The 24620-nt window shown below is 42.4% G+C and overlaps 3 long non-coding RNA genes across 3 annotated transcripts; all 3 read left to right on the top strand.

Annotated features, from left to right (window-relative positions):
- The first annotated feature begins 12683 nt into the window (after positions 1-12683).
- Positions 12684-24404, top strand: LOC134460113 (uncharacterized). Its single transcript, XR_010036992.1, has 4 exons — positions 12684-12738; positions 21933-22055; positions 22252-22363; positions 23479-24404. It is a non-coding gene; the product is annotated as an uncharacterized LOC134460113 (long non-coding RNA).
- LOC134460111 (uncharacterized) lies at positions 18156-19167 on the top strand. Its single transcript, XR_010036990.1, has 3 exons — positions 18156-18307; positions 18384-18460; positions 18552-19167. It is a non-coding gene; the product is annotated as an uncharacterized LOC134460111 (long non-coding RNA).
- LOC134460112 (uncharacterized) lies at positions 20206-21228 on the top strand. The gene is made up of 3 exons (XR_010036991.1): positions 20206-20396; positions 20473-20549; positions 20641-21228. It is a non-coding gene; the product is annotated as an uncharacterized LOC134460112 (long non-coding RNA).
- Positions 24405-24620: the final 216 nt, after the last annotated feature.

Genomic DNA, 24620 nt, shown 5'->3' on the forward strand with positions numbered 1-24620 from the left:
TGCCATGACACAAAGTAGTGTATTTGTATTAGTGGACTGGAGAAAAAACAAAAAAAAACATAGGAAGGCACTAAAAACTCATAACAGATAACACTAAACTATTGCACACAAAACCCTGAAGGTGGACTGCACAAAATGGCTTTCCCTTTCCCATTATGGGCTTACTGTTGTAAGTGCCCTGAGCATACACTGTAACAAATAGCTGTTTATTTACGGCAATTCTGCAACAGCATTCTACTGTTTTTCGAAAAAAAGAAAACTACTGTGGAAATATTACTTTGAGTCACATATTGAGCATAAAAGTAATACTGCACAATAGCAGTATTCACCGGTTGTGGAAAAACTGAGATCACCGGATCCTGATTTTTAGGATCCTGCCGATACCAGATCCACTGAATAGATCCGCCGATCCGGAACCGGATACCGGACCCTAAAAAAGGGTTGAAACATATAGTCTACTCGCACACGTGGGCCCTTTTTATTACGTTGGCGCAAACTATTTTTTAGACTCCTTGGCTTTTGCCACACTGCCTGCAATACCCTTCCAAAGGATTTCACTCCATGCATGTTTGGGGGGTTGTGAAAGACTGAAAAGCCTAGGCTAGACTGCACCAGACCCTGATTTTTAGGTAACTGCCGGCTACCGGATCCACTGCTTAAGATCCTGCCGGACCCGGACCCTGTGAAAAACTTATTATCCTGACAGATCCGGAACCGGAACCGGATCCGGTGCATCTCTAAAAATAACAAGTTTTTTAGCACCCACCATTGAAACCCATTCATCCTCCACTTGTCCTGATCACCATAAAACTTCAATACCACCTGAAGAACTGAAGTCATTCTGACTGGTTAAGATTATCTGATACTATCAACATGATAAACAATTTCTAAGGAAACTACAATACTTAAAAAGTGCTTGATGCATCAAAGTGTGAGTAGCCCCATGCATTTTGATAGTGATGAAAGTGTGAATGGCTGAAACTTTTTAAAGACTTGTAACACTCTTAAACCCCAAGCAGCCCCATCTAAACCAATCTGCTAATCGTGCCGGGCCTCACCTGAGTAGGCTGTTATCCATTATTAAATTATGGGCCCGCACCTCCCAAAGGGCTGATGACTCTGGTCACATGGTACTCTTGCACCTGTATATAAATCTGGACTAAACAACCCCTTCAGTTGCTTGCCTGCCTGCTGGCTGGCCTGCATGGCCACAGCATAGCACTTGCTTGCCTACAAGCTTGCCTACAAGCTTGCCTAAAACTTTCCTACAAGCTTGCCTACAAGCTGCCTACAAGCTTGCCTACAACTTGCCTACAAGCTGCTACCAATCATGCCCAACAAGCTTGCCTACCCACGCTTATACAAGCATGACCCCCTACAAGCTTGCCTCACCCAGATCGCCTACCCTTTGCCCCTACATGCTTGCCTACATGCCTGCCCCTACATGCTTGCCTACCATGCTTGCCCCCCTACATGCTTGCCACCCTACATGCTGCCTACCACTCCGTCTGCCCCCCTACATGCTTGGCACTACATGACTTGCCCTACATGCTTGCCTACATGCTTGCCTACATGCTTGCTTACATGCTTGCCTACATGTGCCTACATGCTTGAACACGTTCCTCTTTGTGAAAGCTTGCTGTATGTGGACGCATCGGATTTGTGCATTGTGTGCATATAATGTGGCCTGCTGCCCACAAGTTGAGGTCATTTAGCTTTGAGGAGCTAGCTTTGTAGGTGTGCTGGCTTGTTTGCTTGTGCTACTTTGGTGCAAAAATTATTTTTTTTAAAAGACTGACCTATGCTATATTCATCAATTGGCTCATCAAGAGATACAGGTGAAAAAAGCCCGACACCTTGCACACTATCATTTGTAACATAGGCACTGCGTACTCTGAAAATTTTATTCATCGCCCGACACTTTCAAAGGACCACCGCAAACCATTTTCGTCAATACAGCATTGGGCGTCATAGTATCATGCTCAAGGGCACTCACATCATGGTGAATCGGATGGGAGGGTGGGGTTGGTAACATGGCCAGTGGTACCGACAGTTATGGGAGAATGATGGGTGGGGTGGGAAGTTTCCATGGGCCATATTACATGGAAATACAACTATGACGCCAGTAATTTGCCTGTCATCACACAGTACAATTCAACTTTTTATACTGAAATGTACTGTTATTTTTTCTGTAGATTTTATATATCTGTGATTAGCATTAAACAGCAATGAGCTGTATTTGATTTTTTGCATTGTTTTATGGGGGGTGTTGGAAGATAACAGTAGAATTAGGCAGGTTAAATATTAATTGGCCAGTAACTGCAGGTGTATTTTGCAGGGAAATTTTCTTAGAAGTGTACCTAAGCGACAGAGTGCCATTTGGCATTACAGTAGGTGGATTTCCCTGCTTTCACAATATTTGCGAAATTAAGATCCAGCACAGGTTTCTACTGTAGCACCAAAAGATGTGGACACATGCTACAGCAGAACTGTAGGCCTAAGCTACTAATGTCAAATCAAGCCACTAATTATGGCCCACAATAATGCCCAACCATCAAAATGTCTGCTTCCATCATATCGTTTTTACTTCATACATTAACAGGAGCACTAACAGAATCAAGTTCTGTGGTGATAAAATGTGATACGATTACGTTGTCGCAACTTTTTAAATGCCCTTACGTTGACATATGATGCTGTTTCAAATCTTTAACGAACTATCCATTTCCAGGCAATTTTGAAACAGTAAGAATAAACCATAATCACTGATGATTACTTGTTACTATCACCGTCCCGAATGATCACACTAACGTAAAGGGGATTAGGCCTACATGTCACTAACATCGCAAGGATAGTTTATTATCCAGTGCGTTTGTGTTACACGACGGCGTCCATTCATGGCTAACACGCTAGGTTAAGCGATAACTCCGCTGTTAACTTCTCACGACAGATGTCAATCAAAATAGTTCGGAATGAAAACGTACAGTAATAGATTAACAATGAATGAAAACCACCACTTACACCACCGATTTTGGAATCCAACCATAAAGGCCCCTGCGTTGATAATAACTCTAAAGATCCGATTGTTTGCAATTAATGTCAATTTGAGACAGAGTCGCTTAATTCTATCAAAACAGACCGCCATGTGTACAGTGTTTTGGAAGGCGATCTCACTTGTAGATTGGTATGCTACGGCGTCACTACGTCTTGTGGCATTTGACTTGGGCCGACTTTGCCCCATCTGTTTTTCGAAACTGTTTGCAACACTGTTCGAAAAAGGTTCACATTTTGTTCGGATTTGATTTAGGACCAGTTAGGCACTTTGTTCGGATCAGAAAAGGTGATGGACCATCGATACGAGGTGAATCCGAGTGGGCAAGGTCGTTCGAAGTTTGTTCGGGGAAGTGTAAATACGCAAATGCTGTTCGGGAGGTGAGTGAGGAACTAGAGGGCAGAAGAGGCCATGGTCAACGGCAAGGACAACGGCGACACGGCTGAGCCGCACTATTGCCCCAGTATCGAGTGAGGTGCTCTTGTGTTGTCGCTAAAGCAAGAATGGCATCACTTGAGGATCACATGGCGGTTTGCTTTACAGTTTTGGGGGGGGGTCATTCCTATGTTCCCCACTAGGAGACCAAGGATCTGATTCCTAACATGGGCCCATCTATTCAATGAATTGATTCATCTACAAGAAGGAATCTGATTCATCCAACATTGATTGCACTCAATATTGCGTTAAGTATTATATTTTGCTTATTGCACGTAATAATCTTTTAATAGCAGATCAATCACGAGTTAAAGATGCCCCTCAAATGAAATGTGTGCAGATATTTCAACTTTTGTTGAATTATTTAACATTTCACACATAAAGTAAAAAAAATGAACCATTGATTTGAATTGAATCGACTTGTGGAGTGTTCTTAAGTATCGAAAATTATCAAATTGTTGGCCTAAGAAATCGATACCGAATCGAAATGAAGGCTGTGATTTACACCTTTAAGATACGTATTCACAGCGGGCATGATGGGCAGAAATAGTCAACCGAAAATTATATAATAATTCAAAATGCCACCTCAAAAACAAAAAAGACAATTGACGGTTGAGAAAGCAGAAGTAAAGGAGAAAGCAAGCTGTCCATTTGGCGTGTTGTAATGATGATGTGGTCATGAGGTGTGAGATGCAATTGTGTAATCTTGCTTGCGTGACAACATATTCATGGCATTTTTATCTACATTGTTAATCTGCTGGTACGTTTTACATCACATTGCAAAATTGTGAAAAACATTGATCTCAAGAAGGTGGCTGGCTTTTGATGAAGGGTATATCAAAATATATTTGCCGTCATCGTCTAAACTAGGTTATCTGTCTAATAACCCTTACGAAAATCAACCCAAAAAGGCTATGGCGTTTATTTCGAAATGGATTACGGGTTAGCGTTTGTTGGTTATTGTGACGCTATTGGTTAAAGTAACCTATGGAATTAAACGCATGGTTTTACTCTGCTGAAAACTAACGCATCTGGTTGTTAGCCTCACGGTTTATTATATATTTGGTTAAAAATATACACTTAGATTGCCACTCCCTTTACATCGCAACAACACCAAATTGGTCGACAGTCCTTTAGATCAATTGTGCCAGGGTTAGGTGTTCTTAGTTTATAGGGCAACTGGCAAGTCATGACCAATCGGAAGTGTTACCGAACATAGAGAATAGTAGTAGTCCGGAGCCACGGTTTTCATGGTTACCCACAAAAACATGGATAAGCCATAAGCCTAATACTCATGAGTATGGTTTCAAGAAGGTGCCTATAGTAGGAAAAACCATCGGTTACATACAATAAAAACACATGGCCAATTTTACGCCTAAGGGAAACAGTGGCATGCCCATCAGACGATTCTCAGGAGGGGCTCTGAGGAGTCCCGCATCGGGCAGGCTCATACGCCATAGGATATCTAGGACGGCTTTCCCCTAGCGACTAGCTAAAGCGCACATGATTAAAAACCCGGATGATTACCGTTTGGGACAACCTGGCATTGAAGACTCCTCCTCCTCCCAGGACGACCATTGCGATGTCGCTGCCATGCATTTGAATCCAGCCAAAGGGGAGACTAGATAGTAGCGTCTTGGCCCATAAATGGAGGGTCAGATCGGCAATTTCATTAATATGTCAACAAAATGGCATTTACAGCGTACAAACCGAGAAATTGCATGAAATGCATGCAACCTGAAATATATCCTCTTCTTAGTGGGACTACAACAAGCCATTCTCTATTAATACTTCAAGTTTGCCTGCATTCAGTCACGAATTACACCTCATGCTGAGGTAAAAACGGAACCCATCTTCCCGCCTCGTCATATTCAATCGCAGCCTGTATGTCCGTCCTGCCTGTTTGGTGGCAATCAATTGGGAGTCGCCACCGCGCTACCACCACTCCCTATCTGTGTGCTTTGACTCTGGGTTGACGCGTTCTAGCCTACATTTCAAAATGGGGAACAGGGCTCTGCCACACGCTTTCTACATACTCAGTCTGTAGACACTAGTGGACTCTATCTATCACCCATCTGCGTTCACAGCATACAGACCTTTAAGCAAATGCTGTCACTCCACCTCCTGACCCTGTAATTCAGCCAGCCGGCACGCCCCTTGGCCCGACTCGAGTGAGGACGAATCCTTGTCGGAGTTGTTGGGGGTCTGTCGTGTTTTGCACGCTGGGTGTGCTTAGCAGCGAATCACCTACGGATCGGTAATCAATCGCTTAAGTTTCGTTCTTTGACAGCACAAAGTGTGCGAGTACAAGGCAACTCCGGCCCCCCCCCCCAGCGGGAAGCCGAGTGGTCATCTGTGCATCGATCTCTGTCTATCCTCCTCTGCCCCTAAACTAGGACTTCTAGCACCCAAAGTATTTTGGCTTTTTGTCCTCTTCAAATACAAACAACACCACATTATTTATTGCAAAATCAGGAACATGCCGTATTCACTAAGCTGCCAAAGGCCTCTTCGGGAGTCGTGGTCTGCATAGTTTAGCTGAGGTGGACCTGGGTCGCTGCATTCGCAGCATGCAGTATTTAGTGGAAACCTGTGACGATTCACAAAAGATGAGTTTTGGCTATTGATCAATACTGTCTTTACTCTTTGATTTTTCGATGTGAATTGCATAAATGGGGGCCCAAACAAAGGCCCCTGAGCGCGCATAGCCACTTTAAACGGCAGAATAATGTTTTAAAAAATACTTTTTTATTTTTTTTTTTTTATTTATTTTATAAATTTAAGTGATCCGAATGATCCGATCGCCGGTCGATCCCGTCTAATCCAGATCAGCCATACCTTGGAATGATCCCAAATCAGATTGCGACGCCCTCAAAGATTCGTGTTAAAGCCACCTATACTAGCCGGGTGACCGCAAATTGAATCTGCTCCCTGCCGGGCAGTCTAGGGGTCTTTGCCGAGACTTGAAAGTTATACCGATTGACAGGGCCCCAATACAAATCGCGCCCCGTGGAGCGCGGATGCGGCCGAGGCCGGGCCTACCTTGTAAACACAGGATACTTGCCATGAAGGAAACATGGGGCCCCCGCCGGCGCCTCCGGCTGCCCCCCCACCCCCCCCATCACAACTCCGTCCTGTGACATACGTACAGCACAAAAGTTTGTTACTCTAATTTTAAAATGCCTGGATGATTAATACATTTTGCCTGGCGGCAGGGTAAGATATAAAAAATACACCCATGTAATCTTATCGGAACACTAAATAGATCAATACACATTCACATTTGATCATTCCAATGTTTTTAAAGCAAGCTCTCGGTAAGCTACATTGGAGCATTTTATAGAGCAGAACCAGTAGTCACACCGCTTTTAATCAGACCCACTAACCTCGCATTTTAGGTGTAGAATGATAATTGCTTGCCCCAATTTCAATAGACGCAATCATGGCATTTAAAAAATTGCAGACATTTGGGAGCTTTGAAAGTGTCTTTTAAGGTCTCTTTACCTAAATAGATGGGGAATGGATAAACCCCTAGTCTACCGAGCGCTCAATGCGCACGACTAGCCAAAAACCCCTGTTGATCAATCACAGAGGCTAGGTAAAAATATCCAGACTTGTATTTGGACTATATTATATATAGCCTAGCCCCCAATTCTCAATAAGAATCCATGTCACCCATTTTTTTTCAAAAAACGCAGACATTTGGTGAGCTTTTGAAAGTCTTTAACTCATTGGCATGCCTTACGGACGGCAAATGACGTCATTTCGAATAGTGCACGCCCCCTGCCTTCTGACAGCGTATTCGCCGTTAATTGTGTGGGTCTTTTATTACAGCACGCCGTGAGGACGCGTCTGGACCTCATGGTTTGTGTATAAATTTGCACGGCTCTATAGGACATGCATTTCTAACTGGTTTCTATAGGTGTGGCAAAAGTGTCCCTTTGGCGAACAGTCAGGGCAGGGCATATTAGCCACTCAGAGCAAGAGGAAAATGTCAAGACCAAAAACATGCACTTCTTTTCACTATTATATATCTCAAAAGGTAGCTATGCAACAATTATGGTTTTGAAAGCTAAAGCCACCGCTGTGAACAGTAGTCTAACTCTACTTCTTTAGCCCTCCCCGCTGATTTCAACAAGGTAGGGTACTAGTGATTCTTTAGTGCCAGAGCCATGACAAAAAAAAACTTCCTCTCATTGTGACCAAAATACAACCACCCTTGTTGACTATCATAGCTAGATAGGATTGTAGCTAGCTTGCAAAAATACACCATGTTCAACCAGAGATCGATCTGTAGATGGCAACCGTTTCATTTTGGCATAATGTAGAATCAACCTTACACAACATCAGCGATGATGCCGTTTACAAAAAGGTCCTCTGAACAGGTAAATGCCACCGGGACTAAGTGGTGCATGGGTGTCTCACCTCATTTGGGGAATGCTTAGGCTATCAAAGTTTGCTTTAGCTAGCTAGCTAGCACGCAAAGTCGTTAACAACTTACAAACCTACAGTCTAAATCAAAGGTGAACGCCTTGAGTAATTCAAACATTTTTATTACTCATCTCTAACAGTTACTTTTTATGGCATCTGTATGTATGATCAGCTTACCCTGTATCTTCAAAAAAGACAGGCTCGGGGTGGGGGGGTGCAGATTCCTTGGAAATAGAGTAGCCGTTGTGCTCTGCGTACGTCTGCATGCATTCAGCTCCCATGAGGAAGCCATCAGCCATTGCACTTTAGCCTCTAGACCAGCTAGCCTTCCACCACTCCAAATCGGCTTTTGTGAAAAGGTGTTGGATATGTGATCATGTACTTTTATCCAAAAGAGCAAAAGTAATTTGAACAATATATGACAAGATCCCTATAGCCAGAAAAACATGCATGACAGTAATCATCAACTACTGCAAATTGTACCGCTCTGCCCAAAGAATCAGAAAACTTGAAATAAGCCTAAAGCTAAGCTGGGCTGCCCTTTCTCACACACACACACACACACACACCACAACACACACACACCAACCACATCACACACACACACACACTACACACACACAGACACACACACCACAACACAAAACCAGTACTACTGCGAGGAAAAAAAAAAAAATATACCAACTGTGATTCATTACTACCCCCCCATACGACGGGGGCAGGGCACAATTAGCAGGTGATGCGACGATGAGCCAGTATTTCTGCCTGAGTTCTCTGGAGTATAACAGGCTAACTAGCTGTAATGTATACCATTGTGAGCTTCGCCAGCAACATAAAACCAATACACATTTGTTTTCGAGCCCACCTCCCGTGATAATTGCTGTACATATTAAGGTTCGAAAAGATCATCACCAAACGGGTTTTTTTTGTTCTGGGCTAACAGATGGACAGAAGACTTCTGTAATAGCAATCTGAGTTTGCGAGTTGTTCATAGGTAGATGCCTTTATTGGGCCCCCCAAAACACGGTTTGCCAGTTATAGTTACTAATTCAAATGCGCGTTTTTCTCAGCTTTTTGGCTAAGCCCAAACCCGGTCTGTATAATTACACAGAGATAGGCTATTCCAGGCCGTGTATTAGTAGCTCTATGGGCCTATACAGCTAGCTAGCCCCTAAACAGAAAACATGCCTGTTTGACAACAATCATACATACAACCATTCTACAACATAGACCCTAAAATTTGCTCAACAATTTCTCTGAGCTTGGATCAAGAGAAGGGCCATGTAGGTGTGAAAAAGAGGCCTTTCTTTTGTACTGATGTTGTAAGTGAAAAACTTGCATTCTATTAGGGAAACTTTTTTGTGGCTGTGGTGATCCACTCGCATATCACCTCCTACGTCCGGCTCTGGTTGTCAGCCGCTTCACCTACATAAACAGGGGCGTGTCGCACATGTACGTTTCCTGAAAGACTGCCTGTTGACTTACACAGATGTGTAGTGGGGATTTGCGTTGTTCCACATTGCCACATGCGTCCCGCCCCCCCCCCCCCCCCCCCCATTGTTCAGGCGTGTTGAGGTGGGACCAAAGGCATTTTGATAGACAACCGTTTATCCCGCCCACACTCTCTCCAAGCTCGCCCAGACCCTTGTACAGCTTTTTGCTATACGGGTCTGGCTCGCCAGGCTAGGCAGGTCCGAATCTTCCTGATCCCTTCCTGGACTGGACCCAGTCCCTTCTACTGTCTGGAGCAAGAACCTCGTGCTGACCCCCGCAGACCTCCAGAGCTGCCGGCCAGTGTTGCCAGATTGGGCGGTAGTGTAACTCACCCATTTGGGGCCTCATTTGGGATGACCGCTCACTGAACGGTAAATAAAAAGGCTAGGAAGCACAATTGGCCCACTTCTCCATTTGGTGGTGTTTTTTTTTTTCCCCTGCCGTTTTGGGCCCATAGTAGTCAATGCAATTTGTTGAAATTGGGCGGAATTTAGCGCAATTTGGTGATTTTTGAGAACCTTTTGGGCAGGATTTCATTTGACACATCTGGCAACACTGCTGCCGGCCAGTGCGGCCCGACCCCGGAGGACAAGAACTCTCCCCTCGAAAACGGCTGGAGACTTTCCACACAACTTCTCACAGTAGGCAATCTGGGCAATGACTAGTCTTCTGTATGGATTAGATATGTTTTTTAATTGAATTGGTCTGAGCTATATTTCGTTGTGTGCGCGTCTTGTTTGCTTCGTCTCTAGCTTAAACCGCTTTTGCAAACCCTCTCCCGGTCTGGTTTACTAAGCACTACGAGTCTGATGCGAAAAGACCGAAGCAGTTTCAAGCATTGTATTGACTCATATCATTGTTGTGGACCCTTCGAATGTACTCATGTGTTTATTAAGCCGGTAATCCCCCAAGCTTAGCCTACTATTTGGTTATAGCCCGATACTGTTAGGCTCCATCAAGAGGCGCCTATCTGACCATTAGCTAGCCCCAGTAAGCCACAACAGCAGATGTAAACGTAAAAAAGGCAAGGGGGGCCGGACTAATTTTGGTGCAAGTGGGCCTCATTGTTGATGGCTTTAGATAAATGCAAGATGCAATTGTGTAATCTTGCTTGCGTGACTATAGCCCAGGTGTTTTTTTGATCACATTGCGAAATTGCAAAAGAACATTCTAGAACAGACTTCCAAGGGTATATATACTGTAGAAAATGTACTCTAGCCGCACCAATTCGTCTTGTTTGCCCTGCCAGGCATACTCTAGGCGTGGTCCTTTCTAATTCAACACCTTTGGTCTTGCACCTCTTTTGAAAGCATCTGCAACTTCAAAATTTTGCCTACTCCATCACAAAGAAGAATGAAGCTGACCATCTCCATGGCAACTCTGTCCACTCTCGGGCTTCTGTGCGCTGTGTTCGCACCAAGAGTGGCAGCCGGTGAGTAAAGCTGGGCTTACACCATACGATTTTTTGTCCGATTTTGCCACGATTTGTCACTCACATGATTTTTTGTGACACCTAACGTTTTTGTGAGTTGGGAGCACAATTTACTTGCTCATTGCCAGATCAATCGCTTGTGCTCTTGTTTGTGGTAGTGCTAATGGGTCAGGGTAAACGATAAGGCAACAGATTTCAAACCTCACGATTGATCAATCAGTAGGAGGGTCACCATGCGACATCAAAAACTGTTTAAATACACTGATGTCCCTCGCTGAGTCAAATCGCCCAAAGTTAAAAGCTGTGCTACGACCCCCCCGATTCTGACTCTATGCAACCAAAATTGACAGTGTGGATAAGGCGCGATTTACGCTATTGAGAACTTTCTCAACACTCCCTCCTCTAAGGTGCGGCTTATTCCCTCCTCGTTTTCTGTCATCTGCAAGTCCCGAAACAAGCCGGTAGCGCTGCCGCACAGTCACCGTGAGGCCTTTCTCCCACGCCATCGCATACTCCGCACACACGTAAACTTGCCTATAAGTGTGAGGGCGTGCGTTCCCGTGAAAAAAGTGAATTGAAAGTTCCACTCTGTTCTGCTGTGTGAGCAGGAGCTTAATACAGAAGACTGAAAATATCGCACAGTGTATGCCGCCTTAAGAAAGCTAGATTTATGGTGTGTTCCAATCCTCATACTTACCTCCCTTTCCGCACTGTGTTTAGTCGTTCGGCAGGGGTTGTTCCATTTCTAAATCACCGGTTGTGGAAGTGTACTGTGTAAACTACCCGGATAACACTCCCCGCCCCGCCCCAAAACTGCCATTTGTTGAAATGGGGAGTTATTATACACTTTTCGCACTCAACGTCCACCATGTTTGTTACGTAGTTGAGTGTCATATCTGTCAAACTGCCAACTCTCCCTAATAACAGCATTGTGTTGATTCCAAAGACAATTGCCATGTGCACGAGGCAGGGGTAACTTGAAAAGTGTCAACATAATTAACAGTATCTTCCATGATCCTATATTGGCGGTTGGTAAACTTGGATGACATGCGACAACCGTCATTTCCATTAGGTTGCCTTTTATGTATCAGACCAGAACGGCGTGAATCGGAATTCAAGGGTAATTTTGAGAATGACCCTACAGTATGGCGGAGCTCCCGCCCTCCGTGAACTCGCGGGACGGGCGGGGGAAAGTTAGACTACTTCACTGCACTTAAACAACAAGGTACACAGTACACAGGGCGAGTAATGGAACAGACCATTGGTTAGTTTTGGTTGTCTCTGCCCCCCCCCCCAGCAACGGTGTCGCTATGTGTAACCAATTATAAAGCAAATTAGAGGGGCTGGGTAAGCATTGAGAGTCTCATATCTCAATCACCTCAAATGTATTTAAATTGATTGAACATTATTGAATTGTGTAATAATTTGATTGTTGTAATACTTCTGGGATGAGCAGGGAAAACCTTCATGCAGAGTGATAGCAGAGCTCTTCTTAAAAAAATAAAGGTTTTATTTTTCAGATGTGATAAAACAGGATTTCCTTCCTCCCTCTGAAGTCCCATGTGAATGCTGAAACTCAGATCATTCAATTGGGTTATGTCAATTATACTTGGATGACACTCCAATATATAGAATAGTGAGTGATAGCCAGTAAACAAAATGCATTCGTCACTTAAATTACATGGTCATGTAAAAAGGTGACTATGTCAACCTTTACACAATAAATGTGAAGACAAATTTATGTCACTCACAGCAATTTCTTTCTGCTTGTCTCTGATTGTTCTTAGCTGCGCAATTTGACCGTATATGCGGGATGGACTCCTGGGAGGAGACCCCCCCCCCAGGAGAGCGTTGCTTCAGATTTTTCTCAGATCAGTTAACCTGGTCTGAGGCAGAGGTGGGTATTTCTCTCTTCCTCACTCATCAAACATCTAGACTTTTAACATTTTAAATTTTTCATAAAATTAAAATTTTTAATTAAAAATGTATAATTAAAATTATAAAGTGGGACCTGTCCGGGCGTAACGGTAGGGCACTGGGTTACTATGCTGGCGACCCAGGTTCGATTCCGGGCCAGGTTATCTGCCAATCCTTCCCCGTCTCTCTCCTCCCACGCATTTCCTGTCTCTCCTCCACTGTCCTGTCAAAAATAAAGGTGTAAAAAGCCCAACAAATATATATAAAAGCAAGTGTTTCCCATAATCCATATTCAATGTGTTAATTATGATTATAATGAGGATAATGCTGATGATGATGGTGATGATAATAGTTAGATTATATGATAATATATAGCATAATAGATGGATAACACAATAGTTAAACACACACTCATGCACACACCAGCATATATAGGCTCACCCTCATCATATTGTTTTTTTCTTAATGCACAAGGCTTTTATATTATAGAGTAGCCATAAGTTTCAAAGTTGGCTTATTTTTGAGTACTTGTATACTGTTTTGTACAATATGTACTTTTGTACGATGATTTTATATGTTTTATTTAATGAAGGTAGGCCTACCCCACACAGCCAAAAGGTACACCGTAATGGATCCGCCCCGGAGTCCACCGTCCGGAGGCCAATCCTTACGGAAACGGTATTTCTTGGCCGGTAAACTTGGGAGGGCCGTATCGGCGTGATTGGGGTGAGGTTTTTAGTTTGGCCACCTTGCCACGCCGCCTCAAAGTAAAAGGAAGAAAAAAATATAAGTAATTAAATCATCTCGACGCGGAGGCGTTGATGGTTTGTTTTGGGCGGAGCTCCCCAAAAAAAAATAAAGGAGACCCGGTTTTTTAAGTACACCCGCATCCGACGGATGATCGGGCATCCGTGGGCCAAGTGCAGAAGCCAGTAAATGGCTCAGGTCTTAGGGGTATGACTAGGGTGGGTCAAGGTTCTGCTTGGGACTTCGATTACCCTCCGCAGTGAGCCCGGTTCGGGGGATAGGCGAGACGGACATCCAAGTGGCATTGAGTTGCTATAAGGACTTTTCATTGTCCGTGATCCACTGTAATGCAAATCCGTAACGTCTTCTCCCCGGTGCTCCACTACCTTTTTATTCAGTTACTGGGACCCTGTCCAAGTCAGGACATTTCTTTCCGGACTCATAAGAGTGTTCCGGGCCGGGACCATTTTGGATCCCGTGTTCTCATCTAAAGTTACAGATTCTTTATTATGCTATAATCCCAAATAAACGAACACTTAAAACCAGTTGGTTAAAAACCGTTTCAAACAGCATTTAGGATTTTAATTCTACAGATAACACAGAACCTGGCCTAGACACCGTGTTACAATAAAGAAACACGGAAAACAAAAAATAAACACAGACCTGACTAAGAACTTCACTCATCATGACTCTGTTTTATTTATCTTGACAATTATTTTTCTGGTTCGTCACTGTCATGTTGAAACACAATCGGCGTGTCGTGGCTGCCTTCTCTTCCTTCTCTCATGGCCTCATCAGTCGACGGTGGGAAACATCACAATCAAGCGCTCCGATCTGAAAAAGGCAAACAGAGCCTAAACTGTAGAGGGCTTTCATTTTAAATTTCGTAAGATTGGCAATCAGTACATTGCATTTGCATCATGGAAAATGGACAACCCTCTTTCACATCTCTATCCCCTCACAGTAATGATGTTGAATATTATAAGATGTAGAATTGTCCTACTTACTCTTTGGTCGGTAAAAGCCGGGAGGCAGGCGGTGGCATCACCGTAGCAGGGTGGATTACAGCTGGCTAGCCCTGTCCGACCACAGAGGGTAGATTCCCACATGTTTACTGTTGCACAAGATTAGGGACAAATTCAGATATTTGTAGCCCAAACCACGGGACCACACTGTATCAAACTACATGAGCCCAGCTTACTTCATTCATTCACCAATGATGGGACAGCATATGGGAGAGGGGCGCAGTTCATGACCATCCAATTTTAATCTTGCTAATAAATAATTAGCCTGGATTTCGTTTAAAGGACTGGATTTATGTCCGGAGTTGGAAACAAAATTTTGCCTGAGCTGTTTTTTGCATGTTTGGGATGAAATTTTACAGTCACTCTAGAGCAAAATCAAGGCAAATGAATGCGTTTTGAGAATAGTTTGATTAATTATTGGCTTTTTGAACGTTAGGCCTTACGCTCGCCCTCGCGATGACGACCGTTTTTTTCGCCACTCGTTAGCCATATCAGCTATGGCAATTTGAAAGATGCGGGCATCGTTTTTTCGGCGGGTTACACCACATTTCAAAAACACAACATTTTCAATGTCTTGCACAGCTCATAACAACAACGTCACTCTTACCTCGGTTATATTGTTGAGGGTATCACACAACATAAAACCGAAGTGTCCAAAGTCCTTTCATGTTATTCTTGAAAGGTCTGCAGAACTGTGGTTTTATTGGGGTGTTGAAAGCTACTACCTTGAGAATCTCCTAAAATTACGTGTCAAGGACTTAACTATTTGGACACTAAAAGCCCACCAAGTAAGATTTGCCGAGTGCGTCGCACCATCAGCTTGTAGTTACTCGCTATGGAAAAATAATCATAGCTGATGGTTGCTGACGCCACTCTGGCAATCTACTTGGTGGGCTTTAGTGTCAAATAGTTGTCTTGGGACGTAATTTAGATATTCTCAGGTTCTTTTTTTTTGTTTTTTTGTTGGTTTGGTTTTTTGTTGTTTGTTTTATTTTTGTTGTGTTTTTTGGGTGTGTTTTTTTTTGTTGTTTGATTGTTAGGCGTAGTAGCTTCACAAAACAACACCCCCCCACCCACCCCACCCAAATCAATAAAACCACCGCACGCTTACCACCCCCACCCACCCCCCCTCACCCACACACCACCCAACCCCCCCAGCCCAACCCTCAATAACCAAAAATCAATAAAAGGAAAACACCCACAACCCACAATAAAATACCCCCCCCACCCCCCCCCCCCCACTACACCAACAACACAACAACCAAAAAACACCAACAACCCAAGCAACACCCAACCAACCCAAAAAAAACACCCACTCTCACCCGACCCCCCACAACACCCAGCATCCCCCCTCAAACAAAATAGGAGAAATAAAGAGAAAAATAATCCCACCCAAAACAACCCCAAATAAGAAAGAAGACACATATTTTTTTATTTTTTTTTTACTGGTGTATTTCTGCGCAAGGACCATTTCAAGAATACTTTGTATGAAGGACTTTGGACACTTTTTATTTGGTTTATTGTGTTGGTTTAGTAAGTGGATGTGTACCCTCGAAGTGGATATTACGAGGTAAGTTGTTTTGGATTTTGTTGGTTGTTTTGAGCGTTGTTGTTGCAAGATGTTGCTTTTGTTTTTTTTTGTATTTGTTTGGTTTAATCTGGTTTGTATGAGGGTGGTTTTTGTATTTTGGGTTCTAGATGTTTTTATTGTTGTGTCTTGTGATGTTGTATGTGTTGTGTGTTTTGTGCCAAATGATAGGAAAATACGCTTTGTAAAATGGTTGTGTGTGTTATTATTGAGTTTTGTTTGATAGGTGGTGTGTCCGGGTAAGTAAGAATGTGTGTAACCTGCCGAAAAAAAACGACGATGCCCACATCTCCCCGTCACATGTCCGAGCTCCCCGCCACGCCGACGATGAAACGAACCCCCCCCCAGTTTCTCTTTTTGTACTACTTCGGACTTTTTTTTTCATATTTGCATTAGCTGATATGGACTATACGGAGGCTAACCGTGATTATCATTTTGTTGACATCTAATTTTCAAAGAAAAAAAAAAGAAAACTTTTATAATTGGCACTTCTCTCAAAAATAAGCATACGCATCCTTTTTGCCATTGATTGTGCTCTAGTAGTGACTGTATCATTTCATCCCCAAAACATGCAAAAAAAACATTCACACACTCCATATTGTCAGCTAAAGTGGCCAAACAAATTCTGTTCCAACTCTCGTAGGGAAATAAATCCCTTTTAACTGTCGGGAGGAGAACATACAAAGATGCCACCGCTTTAGGATTTGTACCGTTCATAACCACGGATAATATAATAAATAATATAACAAACACAAACTAAAAAACGCACCCCCAAACAAACTAAAAAAAAAATAAAAAAAAAGAAATAATTTTCCTTTTTTTTGTTTTTTTTTTGTCTTGTTTTTTGATTTTTTTAATTAAAAGCAAAAAAAAAAAAAAAAATTTTTTTAAAATTTATAATAAAAGGATGAAAAAAAAAAAAATTAAATAAAAAACAAAGATAATAAAGGAAAAAAAAAAAAAAAGTAAATAAAAAATAACAGAAAGAGAAAAAAGTAAATAAAAAAAAAATAAAAAAAAAAAAAATAACAGAAAAAACAAATATAAAGAACAAGAAAAAAATAAAATACAAAAAAAAAAAAAATAAGTCAAATATAAATAGAAAAAATAATTAAATAAAGAAATAAAATAAATAAAAAAATAAAAAGAAAAAGGAAAAAAATAAAAAAAAAGAAAAAAAAAAGACAAAAAATAAAAAAAAAAAAATCGTAAAAAAAAAAATAAAAAAAAAAAAAAAAAATAAAAAGAAACAAAACAGAGAGAAAAGGAAAAAGAAAAAAAAAAAAGAAGAAAAAAAACAAGAAAAAAAAAAAAAAAAATGAGTCGGAAAAAAAAAAAAACAAATAAAAAAAAAAAAAAAAAAAAAAAAAAAAAAAAAAAAAAAAACAGACTTGAAAAAAAGGAAAAAAAATAAAAACGGAACTAGTTTTACGGTGCCCAAAACCTGCCTTGAGGGAGAAGGTTGTGGCGAGGTTGGGGGGCGTGATGGGAAGGAGAAGGGCATAGCAAATCCGTTGGTAAAAAGTGTAATCATGGCAGCCAAATTCAGACCAATATATAGCCGTTTCATAGAGTGTATTTTGAAACACTTAGACCTACGTTTAAACTTTACCACAGGTTTGCTTCAGTCAACCGTTTGCTAGTAACACTGGCTAGCAAGCTAAACGTAAAACCAAGGGCTGTTAAAAATGTGGCACAATGTTGATAATTTGTTATTCAAACTGAACACTTCCTCAATGGTATCGGATGACATCATATTTTAAACCAGCATTTAGGAAATAACGCAATAGCCAAATGTAGTTCCCCATGTCTTTGAATGAATGAACTAGCTGTCTCGGTTTTGAAAACAAATAGGGTTAACTTACACTTTTAAAGTCATAAAACAAAATTCTACGAAATAATCAATAAGCATTTGTAGCATATTGGGGTCGCGCGCCTTTAAACCACAGCGGTAGTCTGCTGTGGTGCGTGCGTCATGTGACTACGTTGGCACAAATTGGCAAGTCTTTAAAAGCAGGCACAGTTCACTGTGAAGATGAGGCAGATCCTTATGTTTGGCAAGTGTGCCAGTAGGTCCTTTAGCCGAAGCTCGGGTGGATCCGCGTTTTACGCACATGTGGCATTTGCGTAGAGCGGAGTTCCTGTATCCATCTTGGCTGTGGGCCTTTGGCTTGGTCGTAGCCTATTTGGTATGTAGCCATCTTTCCTTTGTCTGATGGCATTATAGTTGGCATGTGCAGCCTCTCATTTAATGTCATTACCTAGGCATTGGGCTGGTGTCGTACTCCTCTGCCGGCTGGTTCATCTGCTCCTGCTTTAGAGACTGTGCCTCATCTCTCGCGGTATGTCCCCATCATTTCCCCTCTGATTCTGAGCGTGCATTGATTGATTGATTGATTTATTCATGTGTGTAACTGAACTGTTTGTGTGCAGGTGGTGAGGGTCCCCAAACTCGCCAAGCGAACTGCTACAGACGGGTTGCTGTTTTGTTTGGAATGGATGTGCACTGAGTGCGTGTTTGTCTGAATATCTGAGTTGCCTTTGGTAGGCTATGTGAGACGCACATGTGGATGAATGCTGGAACGATCGCTGACTTTGTTGTTTTTAATATTTTGTTTGGTTAACTACATTACTGTCATTTTGTTTACACTGCACTTGTGATTAGGCTAGTGTACCTGTGCCAAGCTCCGCCGACCCCATATAATCTTGCGTGCAGTGCTATAGAGTGCCCGTTTGGCACCAGTGTGATTTGCAGTGATACTCGTGTGTAATCATTATTCTTTATTTTTATTTATAGTTTGTTGTGTTTTGTCTGGGTGGGTTGATTTTACACCTTGAGTTACAAAGGGTCGGGGAACGTATTTGGTATGGGACATCAAGCGGATCCAATTGTGCTCCGTAGAAAATGCTGATTCTTTGTAGTACAGCCACCATAGTTGTCCAAATCTGTTTCTACTGTGTCTTTTTAAAGTAGTTGGCACATTTTAAAAACAACTGTCTGAATAAAAAGAAAGTCAACTGTCCCTTGCCTCCTGTCTCAGTCCTATAACGAACCTGTGTGCCTAGTGCATTAATACAAGTTTCTAGAGGGCAAAACATCTCCCTCTAGTGGCGTAGTCGTGCAATTTAATATTAAAAGTTAGTAATTACCTTGGGTAATCAAAATCTCCACTCTGCTACAATTGACGTAGATTCGGCAGGATTAGGACTTAAGGGACAGGTGGTTTTATTTTCTTTCATTTTTGGCGTAATTTATATTTATGTGGTGTGAGTGCTTGAGTGTTTGAAGGTATTTGCACAAACAAAACAGCAACCCGTTCTGCGGATGACTCGGACTGCACATCAGGAGAGCCTCGTTCGTCCTTGTGAAGTTGCTGAATATCTCCTGTAAAATGTGGGAAGAAGAACGTGAAGAATTGGCTGAGATTATGGACATGGTAAGACGGCAGGGGCAGCAAATCAGCCAGCTGTCTGAGGGTATCGCCAGGTTGCAGCAGTCTCCAACAAGGCTGCGTGGTGGTGAACCCTTCCTATGTTGGCGATGCCAAAAACCAGGACACATGGCACGGAACTGTGACGGCGTGCGGGTCCCGGCTGGTACCCAAGCCCCTCCGTCTGCCCAATCCAGGATGGATGGGCTGTCCTCCCCATTTCAGCCGACTGGAATACCAACCTCTGCGGGCAGAGGGAACCGCAGTCCCACTGGGGGGCCGTCGGGCCCAAAAGACTGGTCTTCACCATCTGTCTTGCATTGTTTGTTGATATGTGTATGTGTATGTGTGTGCATGTTAGTGTTTAATTTGTTTGGGGCATTCTAGAGTGTGCGAGCGGGCCTGTGTGTGGTGCACGCTTGTGTGTTTGCGCTGTGTGCGTGCGAAAGATATGGTGATCGCGTGACCCGATACCCTGGGATGGTTAACTAGCAGGGTATTTTTGGGATTAGTTATTAGTGTGCTCTTTTTATTGTGTCGTCGGGGCGACGACAAAAACGCTGGGGGCAGAATGTAGCATAATGGGGTCTGCGCCTTTAAACCACAGCGGTAGTCTGCTGTGGTGCGTGCGTCATGTGACTACGTTGGCACAAATTGGCAAGTCTTTAAAAGCAGGCACAGTTCACTGTGAAGATGAGGCAGATCCTTATGTTTGGCAAGTGTGCCAGTAGGTCCTTTAGCCGAAGCTCGGGTGGATCCGCGTTTTACGCACATGTGGCATTTGCGTAGAGCGGAGTTCCTGTATCCATCTTGGCTGTGGGCCTTTGGCTTGGTCGTAGCCTATTTGGTATGTAGCCATCTTTCCTTTGTCTGATGGCATTATAGTTGGCATGTGCAGCCTCTCATTTAATGTCATTACCTAGGCATTGGGCTGGTGTCGTACTCCTCTGCCGGCTGGTTCATCTGCTCCTGCTTTAGAGACTGTGCCTCATCTCTCGCGGTATGTCCCCATCATTTCCCCTCTGATTCTGAGCGTGCATTGATTGATTGATTGATTTATTCATGTGTGTAACTGAACTGTTTGTGTGCAGGTGGTGAGGGTCCCCAAACTCGCCAAGCGAACTGCTACAGACGGGTTGCTGTTTTGTTTGGAATGGATGTGCACTGAGTGCGTGTTTGTCTGAATATCTGAGTTGCCTTTGGTAGGCTATGTGAGACGCACATGTGGATGAATGCTGGAACGATCGCTGACTTTGTTGTTTTTAATATTTTGTTTGGTTAACTACATTACTGTCATTTTGTTTACACTGCACTTGTGATTAGGCTAGTGTACCTGTGCCAAGCTCCGCCGACCCCATATAATCTTGCGTGCAGTGCTATAGAGTGCCCGTTTGGCACCCGTGTGGTTTGCAGTGATACTCGTGTGTAATCATTATTCTTTATTTTTATTTATAGTTTGTTGTGTTTTGTCTGGGTGGGTTGATTTTACACCTTGAGTTACAAAGGGTCGGGGAACGTATTTGGTATGGGACATCAAGCGGATCCAATTGTGCTCCGTAGAAAATGCTGATTCTTTGTAGTACAGCCACCATAGTTGTCCAAATCTGTTTCTACTGTGTCTTTTTAAAGTAGTTGGCACATTTTAAAAACAACTGTCTGAATAAAAAGAAAGTCAACTGTCCCTTGCCTCCTGTCTCAGTCCTATAACGAACCTGTGTGCCTAGTGCATTAATACAAGTTTCTAGAGGGCAAAACATCTCCCTCTAGTGGCGTAGTCGTGCAATTTAATATTAAAAGTTAGTAATTACCTTGGGTAATCAAAATCTCCACTCTGCTACACATTGATAGTATAAAAGCTTCAGATATACTTTTTGTACCTTTGTGTATCACCTAATATAAATAAATCAATACTTACTGGAGAGCGCTGTTCGGTTGTGTCTGCCCCACAAAAAACTGTACCAACGTCCGTTAGATTTTACAGCGCGTCCCGCGTTTGTGAATCAGATATGGATGCGATTATGGTCCGCGTTTTGACGGTAGAATTTGGGGCGGCGCACGGTGGCGACCCTGATCCACCAAGTGGAACCCAAAGGAATGTGACAGTGACACGGATGTGGTGACTTGAACGCGGCTCCGCATCGGAGTCCTCTGCTGTGTGGGTAGCCTGATCAGGGACTGAGGTTGCAAATTAGCTATCTAGCTATAAACCTTTCATGTATTCACATCTGCAAGTTGTGTCATGGCTCTGCCATGTCATGTTTGTAACAATGTGCACTGCATTGTCCCTGCCAAATAAACTACAAATAAAAAAAAATAAAATGATTGTTGTTATTGGTTATCATTCCTAGATGGTGCCACTACCTTTAATTCTGTTTATATTTAGGAAAAGTGTGTTAAGTATGGTGGCCATCTTGCATCCGTCCACAATAAAGCTGAACAAACTACAGTGAACGAAATATCAACGTCTGAGATCAAATCTTGGATTGGGGGCGTCGGAAACCAGATGGTAATACGTATATTGCATAATTTTGTGTACTTCTGCCAATAATACAAGTATCTATTTTTTGTGCTTTATATTGTTTGTTTGCTTATATGTTTTTTATTGATACTTATTAGCAATCCAAATGTTGTTGTGATTTTCAGCATATTTCAAAGTGACTGACTTAAATGACATTGTAAATAAACAAAAATTCCACTTGCAGCCTGGTAATACTTACAGTTGGACTGATGGCACCACAATTGACTTCAAGAATTGGGCAAACTCTGAGCCAAACAATAGCGGGGATAATGAACACTGCATGGACAATGACCACTGTACGTATGTCACTTAGCTATTGAAGAGGCTATTTTTAAATATTAATTAATCAGTAAATTATTAAAAAGGCATCTCTACAGTCATCTCGAAAAATGAAAATCAGGCCTTTAAAGGTACACTGTGCAGGAAATGGTCAAAAAAGTACTGCAACTATGTTGGTCATTGAAACTGGGTTGCCAATTGCCAAATTTGATCTTTTATGAAGTTAACTGAGAAATAAACCAATATTTTCTAGTATGGCCCAAGTACAGTTATTTTTGCAGCTAAAAATGGCTATTTCTAGAAATTCAAAATGGCGGACCATGGAAAAGATCCCCATTTTCATGTATGAAAAGTAAATTTTTTCCAGTCAAAATGAATACTTTGAATTTGATGGTGGTGTTAAGTACAGTATTCATGAAAAAGGTAACATTAGTGAATGGGTAGCATGGATTCTGGAAATAACCAACTAAAAATCTCACACAGTGTACCTTTAACTTCTCTTTGTTTTCTGAATATCTGTAACAGCTGTAATAATATAACAAATATAATGTTTATTTTACCTGAGAAAAACATTGCACCACATGTCACAATGGTACACTGCAGTATCCAGTTCTTTTCTCTTCCAACACATGTGCAGGTGCAGCCATTGTGTGTGTGTGTGTGTGTGTGTGTGTGTGTGTGTGTGTGTGTGTGTGTGTGTGTGTGTGTGTGTGTGTGTGTGTGTGTTCTCTACTATGGTAAAACTGATCTCAGAATCCATTTTCAGTACAAGCTAGCAAGCTAAACCCCTAGAGCAACAGCCGCACAATATGACAACACAGTGTGTCTACATGGGTACGACTAGTGTGTTTTGATCCTAAATAACATTTAACGGCCATAATGTCGTTCTACATGTACATCTAATTTGCACGATATTCTGTCGTCACTAGTTAGCTCGGCCTCCTAATCCACTCCTCACAATTTGATTGGCCTGATTAAGTTTTGCAAAACAACCGCAACCGACTGGATTGTCCCTGAGAGCATCTTCAATTTGCGGCCGCTAGGGGCGTCAAGATTTCTAGGCTAGCAAAATGTAAAATATTGGATGAATGAAGTGTATATGTTTAATTTTTTCTGTTCTCTTCTTCAACAGCAAAAGGCGGAAAGTGGAATGACGATACTTGCCACAAGAAACTGCCATATGTTTGTGCCGTTTAGGCACTACGAGGAACATGACTGCAATTTGAAGCTTCAATTTTTCTTTTTTTCCCTGGAAATGACAGCTTGGAGCTGCATTTCTTGCTTCAAGCTACATAAAATGCATACATATAAAACATGATTTAAAAAATGCATAAGCGTGTCTATTCACCAGTGGAGGGAGGGTTGCACATGCATGATGAATAAGAAAGACTGCACCGTGAAACATGTAGTGTTACTTCTACACCCAGAAAGTCAATTTAAACATCTTCTTAAGTGCTTTTGGTCTAAGAGTACTCTGCAAGTGTTGAATTAAGAATGTATTTTGTACTGTATAGGGTTCATAATGGGACCAAACATTCCCCTGTGTGGTCACCATCAGCACTGGGGGCAGTTGTGGCCTAAAGGTTGGAACATGGAATTGTGAAGTGTTTACCTGACGTTAAGCTTTATTCAAAATGAAAGTGAGTTAATTCTGAATTAAATGCTTCATGTAAACGTTGCAGCTTACAAGCCATAATGAAGTCTTAGCAATTGGTGATGGTATTGTATATCCATCCTTTGATTGAATGTTTTTTCGGCATCAGAGCATGAAACTGCAATCCAAAGCTGCGGTTCCCTTGAGCAATGCACTTAACTCTACATTTCGACTGTAACCAACATCCTGTACCTAAATAACCACCAGTTGCTTTGGATGAAAGTGTCAGCCACATACTTTTGTTATTCACCACATTGTGTGCGCTCCCTCACATCACTGTGACTGGATCCAACCCAGACCACCCATTAGCTGCTGCTGCTACTACCAGACTGTAGACTGTCTCACCCTCTTGGCCCCCCAACCTATGACTATCGCCCAACTACTGTAATCAATAAAGGCATGATCAAAAGACAACCTACAGGGTGCTGTGTTATGACTGTAAGTATAGCCTAAACACCAGGGGCCTGAACTAAGAAACTGCATAAAACAGGTTAAGTTAAAGGTAGGGTTGGAGATCTTTGAAAAACGGTTCCTGTGAGCTATATTTTTGAAAATACACAGCCCGCCTCTCCCTTCAAAGCCACGCCTTCAAAACACATGAACGCGCATGCAGTCTGTCA

Source organism: Engraulis encrasicolus, chromosome 12 (genome assembly GCF_034702125.1).
Source record: "Engraulis encrasicolus isolate BLACKSEA-1 chromosome 12, IST_EnEncr_1.0, whole genome shotgun sequence".
NCBI lineage: Eukaryota > Metazoa > Chordata > Actinopteri > Clupeiformes > Engraulidae > Engraulis > Engraulis encrasicolus.